The sequence below is a fragment of the Sardina pilchardus genome, chromosome 20 (genome assembly GCF_963854185.1).
Source record: "Sardina pilchardus chromosome 20, fSarPil1.1, whole genome shotgun sequence".
Classification (NCBI taxonomy): Eukaryota; Metazoa; Chordata; class Actinopteri; order Clupeiformes; family Clupeidae; genus Sardina; species Sardina pilchardus.
In genome coordinates, this window is record NC_085013.1 from 19,291,801 (window position 1) to 19,299,300 (window position 7,500).

At 48.5% G+C, this 7,500-nt stretch overlaps 1 protein-coding gene across 1 annotated transcript in view; it reads left to right on the forward strand.

Moving 5' to 3' along the window:
* The window catches only part of LOC134068092 (kelch-like protein 29), an 88,330-nt gene that overhangs the window by 27,091 nt on the left and 53,739 nt on the right, over positions 1 to 7,500 (forward strand). The window lies entirely within an intron of this gene.

The following is a 7,500-nucleotide window of genomic DNA, read 5'->3' on the forward strand; positions in this document are numbered from 1 at the left end:
GTGGCGTATGTGGCCAGCGCCGGCCGAGACGCTGCCTGTCGGCCGCCCGCTCACACGTCACACGTCACACGTTACTGTTATCCCACTGGACACATAGCCCCGCTCCGCCTGGACGTTGTCATTCCTTGTTCGCGATCAGCTCTCTCTCTCTCTCTCTCTCCCTCTCCCTCTCTCCCTCTCTCTCTCTCTCTTCCTCGCAGCTCTATGAAGGGTTGCATAATGCAGAGGGAATGTTTTGAAGGCTGCATGTGGCTCTCAGTCAACACAAGTAATTCTGCTGAGGCATTCGGCTGCCAAATGATCTAATTAATATATATGCTAAATTATGAGCAGCTTAAGGACAAACGGATTGCTATTCATTTCATTTAGATTCTCTTCTCTCCTCCAATCTTTGATTCATGTGGGGTGAGCAGCATACCCCTCCTCCCTCCCCCTCACACACACACACACACACACACACACACAAAAGTCTCTGTTGTAATATTATGTTAGACTGCCCGAGACGATTTCCCTGCATGCTGTATTGACATTAGCTTTTGAGTAGGATCAGGGGGATATTGTGCAGCCACCGCTAATATTTTTGAACTCGTTTTTAATGATTGCTGTGAGAACTCCGAATGAGTCATTGATTTGCATATGACATTTGCTCGCGCCTTCGCCTTCAGTGTAGGTACCCTACAAAGACTTCCATTTTCCAATCAGTGCCTTGAAATGGCAGGAAATGTTTCAATAATACCCGATGCCAGAAGGTTATTTGGCTGCCGGAGGGGGTGTAGTATGTTTACGGTTACACTTTGAAAAAAAAAAAAAGAAAAACAGCGACAGCTTCACATCATTAGAACCCAGAGGTTGTGTTGGTGTAGTTGTTGTTGTTATTGTTGTTGTTGTTGTTGGTGTTGTTGTTGTTCTAGCGCTGAGAGAATCGGGCACTCTGTATGCCTCAGGGGGACACGCAGTACAGTAGGTGTGCGAGGCGGTTCTGTGGACGGGGCTTTAGATTTGGAGACATTGTGCCATGAGTTATGCACATAATGTATGGGGCTGGTTGCTATGCAGCTGGCTAACATTGCCTAACACATATAGTCTAACAGTCATATCAAGGTTTTTTTTTTTCTTTTCTTTCTGTTTTTCACAAAACCATAATGTTGAGGAATTATTCACTTTGCCTCCGTATATGTCAAATTCAAGGGAAAGAAGGAAGCATTTAGAGTCACCCCTGAAGAATGTCCTCATCAAGTAGAACTCATACCTCCGTATGTGTTATGTGACTAGGAGGAACTGAATGTGAAGCCATCATAGCAATCATAGGCCCATAAAAAACACCTACCCTACCAACAGCAACCACCACTTTTGCGGGTAAAATGAAATAATCATATTTTAATATATTTTGAACATATTTCCAAAGCAATAGCACATCACTCTGCCCTGACAGCTTTTTTCATTTGATGTGTGCTGCTAGCAACTAGCAACTTAAGGGCTCTTAAGGATGTGGCAACCAGATTGCCTGCACTCAGAAAACATGCTCACACACACACACACACACACACACACACACACACAAACATACAGTACACATGTACACATGTACACATGCACGCACACATGCACAAACACACACACACACACACACACACACACACACACACACACACAAACAAACACAGACACACACACACACACACACACACACACACACACACACACACACACACACACGCACACACACACACACTCAGGCTCGTTACCCCTGCCCCTTGTAAATGTGCTCCTTCATCACTCGTTGCGGCTGTTGCCGGGTCTTTGGACCTTGCTGAGAGCTCATCAACAACGAGCGAAGCGAGAGTCCTGTCCGCTGCCACTCCTCCCGTCCGCCATCCCCTCTCCGCTCCGAGAGCGGCCGCGCCGTCCATCAGCAAAGTGCTTCCTCCTCGCAATTTAGCCGCGCCGCGCCGCGCCGTGCCAGGCAAAACAAGCGCCGAGAGTTTCAGCCAGAAGACAAAAAAAAAAATCTCCCGAGCCGTGTTTTGAATTTTAGATCGTCACACGCCATTTGCTGAGCACGTCGCATGGCACACATAAAAAGAGAAGATGTGTTGTAATAAGCTTTTTTTGTTGTTATCAGTAAGGCTCATCTAGCAAAGATTAGAAAGTTGTTTGAAGTGTGAAGTCAATATTGTTGTGGGTTTTTGTCTCGAAGCCAAAACATTTTGTTCCTCTTGAACCAAAACCTCCTAATTATGTGGTCTCATTTGTCAGTGGAGAGTCTGTGATGTGATGTGATGCGATGCGATACGATGCGATGGAAACTTCTAGAAGCAGCAATCCGTAGACATGGGCTGCCGTGCTGTCGGAGGCTCACAGGGCTTGTTGAGGATTTGAAAAGGTGAGGGCGATTTCGGAGCCTCTGCAGAGAGGACATATGGCCTCAATTCAGACCGGAAAAAAAAGAAGTCAGCAAAGGAGGGAAAAATGAGGGCCAAACAAAGGGCTTGAGCTCCCTGTGTGAGGACCTGACCACGCATAAGAGCAGAGCCACTGTCTTTTGACAGCGGGCCGCCGTTCATTCGTCCTCTCTCTCTCTCTTTCTCTTTTTCCTTTCCTCTCCTCTTCTCTTCTCCTCTCCTCTTCCTCCCCTCCTCCATCCCTCCGCCGCTCTCTCCATCTTGCTGTCGGTAAGCCCCTCTACAGAGCCGTAATGAAACGGGAAGGTTCTGCTGGCGTGGGTTTGTGGGAGGCCAGGAGACCGCTATGAGGCCCTGAGACCTCTCAACAAAAGGAGCTTCTGTGAAAAGATGATGGATCAACGTTTTCTTTTCAGTCTCTCACCAGAGGCCCAGTCCTGTCTGAAGAGAGGGGGGGGGGGGTCTGTGGGGATGGATGGAGTGTGTGTATGGTGGGGGGGATAAAAAAAAGACTAGCTGTGTGTGTGCCATACGTTTTTCTTTTGTTCTGGTAGGAGAGAATTGTTACCTTTCCAAAGTGAGATGGATTGAGGGAGATGTTTTTGGCTCGAGTCCAGCTGCCTGCTTGATGAGCTCGGAGTGGTCAGCGGTATCATGAGGAATGAGTGCAACTCATTGCTGAACGTAGTTGGCACAACAAATGTCCTTGTGCAGACAGCATAATGGCCAAGGCACGGCAGCCATTAGTAAGAAGAGACGAGATGCTGCTTACTTCTCAAATAAAGCCTGGTCCTTATGGGGGCGTACACAAGGACACAATGCAAAAGAAAACACACAAGCAATAAATAGAAATAAGACAAACATTGGACTGGTGAGTTGTCTTGTGATGTATGAAATCATTGATAAGGCAGACAGCTCTCAAGGACGGAGGCATCTTGGGGCATCGTGTCTCAGGGCGTAGCGGAAATGATGTATGCAAATACACAAGTCATCTGCAGCACGCCTTCTCAAACGGTGGCTTCTGTAGCGCAAACCGTGATGGCAAACATGCCAGTATCCTCATGAATACATTTTTCACACGTAGCTTTTCGCTAAGAGTTAGCCTGTGCGGAAAACGCCCCGACGCCGAAGCTTGTAACGCACACACACACACATATATGTGCCATTTGGCTTTAGCTGCAGGCAGCGCAGGCGCTTGAGTGAATTGAAAGTGAGCGGGTCAGCCAGCAGGGGTTCTGTCGTGAATTGTGTCCATTTATGCCCCCTTCTTTTCTCTTCTCGCTTTTCTCTTTTTCTCTCTTCTCTCTTTCCTCTCCTCTCCTCTCCTCTTGCCCTGTTTTCCCTCCCCCTGCCATTTCTCAGAAGGCTGTTCTGAGCCCACAGCGGGTCAGGAGCACTACTGCCACCACCTACTCTCCCTGGTGTGAAAGATGACTTCTTTTAGCCTGGGGAGACGTATTAAAAGGCTGCTGCAGCTCGCTTGCCTCCACCAGCCAACCAGTCAGCTGCCTTATGTAATCATTTCAGGAGGGCTCTGATGAGCGCATTTGACTTGCAAATACTTGGTTATGGACACTTCTTCCAAGAGAGAAGAATGAGAGAAAAAAAAATACATTTAGTGCACACACATGTCTGTGTGCAAATCAGATTCGCCATGGAATTCAAATGGCAACTGGGAACGAAGGAGGGTTTTTTTGTTAAACTCGAACACAGTGTTTGTGTGTCCTGCATCATGGTACAGTACCTTGTCAGTAGAGACCAGCACTTTTTTTTTTTTTTATCTCTCCTCGTTGTGCTTGTGAGGCGAGGATGAGCTCTGGTCAGTTCTCTCAGCACTGCCCACCTCTGGGCCTCAGAGCGCTGTTGTTGACCGCGTCTCGAGTCCCGCTGTCATCCTCGTCCTTCACGGCGGCTCGGTGCGGCGGTAGATGAAGTCATCAAGGGGTTAAGGACGCTCGGCTGCTCAGTCGCTCAGCCGCTCGGTTGTCTGCGCGGCGTCTTCATTTCACTCCGCCGGGACGGCATCTGGAATCCACAGCGGCCGGAGCCGCCTGCCCTGCCCACATGTCAAGTGTTTTGGTCTTCATTAGCAAAGACCAACGGCTCAGACCCCTCTCGGGCCCGTGCCTGAAATATTTTCTCCCCCTCTCCCTCTCTATTCCTCTCTCTCTCCCCCTCTCTCCCTCTCCCTCTCCCTCTCTCTCTCTCTCTCTCTCTCTCTCTCTCTCTCCCTCTCTCTCCCTCTCTCTCCCTCCCTCTCTCCCTCTCCTTTTCTCGTTTTGTCTTTGCTCTCCTCCCCCCCTTCTTGTCAGGCCCGGTGCCACCTGCCAGGCCTATTCCCCCCGGCGCTCCTCCTGTGAGTGCGAGTGCTATTGACATTGAATATCACAGAGCTTTTTTGTCCATCACCTTCAGAGCCGCTCCATTAAAGATGGAGAAACATGTGCTGATCAGCTGCTGTCTGCCACGCTTCATTTGACGGCGCCGACGAGACGAGGCACGCGTGGCAGAATTTTAAACACCCACCCGCCACAGAATCATGAATATTTCTCCGCACAAAAGTTGGCATTAACATACCAAATGCTCCGCCTTGATACATTAACCAGAGTACATTGGACTGGCACGGTTTCAGTCGGATAAATGACACTTGTGTGTCTCTCCTGGCACAGCAACAGTTTAGTCTACAGTAGTCGAGTTCTGTAGCACACCGGCTTCCTGAAGGGGCTCGCGGAGGGAAAAACAGACACCGGATGGCGTGACTGTGTGTGAAGGAAGCCCATTCTGCTGAGGCCAACTCATTTTCTTGCACACAGTGTTTTTTTTTTGGGGTAGCGTGGCGCTGCTCTGCAAGCTATTGTCTGTTGGTAGCGTACGTGTGTGTGTGTGTGTCAGTAGACTGGGAGATGTGGGCGCAACAACGTGGGCAAGACAAAAGGGGCGCGCGTGGTAGAAACAGCAGGAGCGAATCAGGAAGAGATGGAGAGGGAGATACAAATCCAACGCAAGCCAAGGGGTGGAGAAAAAAAACAACAAACCCTCTGAACAAATCTGGGACAGTTGGTAGCGGCATATGCGATCTGGAGGAGGAGAGTGGGGCGGCTGTCTGCTTAATCTGCAGCGTTGACCGTAGTTGACCCCCCCACGCCGGCGGAGTTCACCGAGTGCCCGTCCTGTCCCAGGGCATTAGGATGCAGAGGTGATGGAGGCGGAGAGAGAGAGAGAGGGGGATAGAGAGAGAGAGAGGGATAGAGAGAGGGAGAGGCCTCATCCCTCCGTCTGTCTACGGCGCTGAATATTCATCCGCCCTCTCGTTACGCCCGCCAGCCGGCACTTTTATCTCCCATCAGCCGCGCCTGCCCTCCTCCTGTTGGCACGCGAGCGCTAGCAGCAAGACAAGAATAGCACGGTGTGCGGCGCGGCGCGGCCCATCAAAACAAACTTGTTTGCAAACTCCCTCGCTTTAAAACTGCAATTAGCTTTAAATTGCTGTTGTGATTTGTCGGTGAAGTGCTACTCCAAAGGCGCTGAGTCATGTTTGAACTGTTGTTTTACTAATATATTGCTTGCTTTTGCAAGCTATAAGAAGCACTACTCTGACTCAGTATGCTAACTTGGTTTAGGCACTTTTGAGAAAATGGGATATTGAAAAACTACTTCATCATCAGTAAATAGGTTTGTGGGAAGGTAGCCAGGAACATATCCTCAGCAGTTAATTTTCTCTGTAGATTAGAATACAAAAATGCATTGATTGAGACCAGTTTTCCCTCAAGACCTGATACAAGCCTCTTTTTATATGTTGTTTACCAATCTATGTACACTATTCTGTGACTATTTCACTCTCCTTTAGGGGTTAACATGCTATTTCTTTTGCATGTAAGGCCCATAGCTTGGACACACTCGCACAGGAATGTGCAAACATTACGCAATGAAAATGTCTCACCAATTCTAGCATTATACACTTCGTACATTAATCTCTTTGCTTCACTTTTACAGTTATGACCCATTGCTGTTGTCATAGTTTGCCACAGGCAAGAGATTATTAGCTGTGCCACTTTGCTAGACTTTCATACCCTTTTGTTTGTTTTAGTTTATATATTTATTTATTTATTTTTGTGACAATGTGACTTCACTGTCCTTAGGCAGTATTAGCACAGGAACGGTAATTATTACAATTAAACAACTTGTCGGGACATTGCTGTAGTTTATTTTTGTCTCTGCTCAAAGCATCCCAAGATGGCTGAGCTTTTTTAATCTGCTGGCTCCTGTTTCACCCATCCTCCTCTCTCGAAGGGCGTTTACATCCACATGCATCAGTCTATCGTCGCGGTTACAATACTGCACCGTCATGAACTGCTTCATATCGCTACATTTAAATGAGTTCATATCTATTCGCACACCTTTTTAATTAAGTCTCGTCATGCAGTGAGCTGTTTTTCAGTGACTGCTTCTGTGGCCGTGTATTAGCATGGCCTACCTACCTTACCTTATTTATTTTTTTAGATCCCTTTTCCTTGTCAGTGATCACAGAATCCAAGCCTCTCAGTGTTTACCTCAGATATTTCCCTTCCATACACTAGAGGCCCACGCTGAGTGTGTTCTTGCCTCAGCCTGTGTGTGTGTGTGTGTATTCCCATGGGCTTGCTGGATTTGTCACGCCGAGCTGTGTCCAACCACATCTGTACGGCGTGCAAATGAGCGCTGGGAGAGAGACGAGAGGCCAGGATCTGCAGGAGCGATTAGCTCGTTCTACCTGTAAACCGCTCGCTTAACAGCTGGCCTTGAATGTCGGGCTTTCTTGATTTTTCCCAAGCAAACAGAGGCAGTGCTCTCTCTCTCTCTCTCTCTCTCCCGGTGACAGAGCCTCCCTCTGGAGCCAGATAACGTGAAGTGTGACTCCTGAAGCGGCTGCCGTGGATTCCTCCTGTCAGAGCAGTCTTGCAGTGGCTTCTGTTAAAAAACGCTCTTTTGCCCATAAAGCTATTTCCTATCAGCACCGCAGGTGCTTGGGCTATTGTTCTTCCAGACACCCAGCCCTTCCCCTCTCTCTTGTCTCCGTGATAAGTCGCTAAGATTTGGGGTACACGTCGAGCCGTCCGAC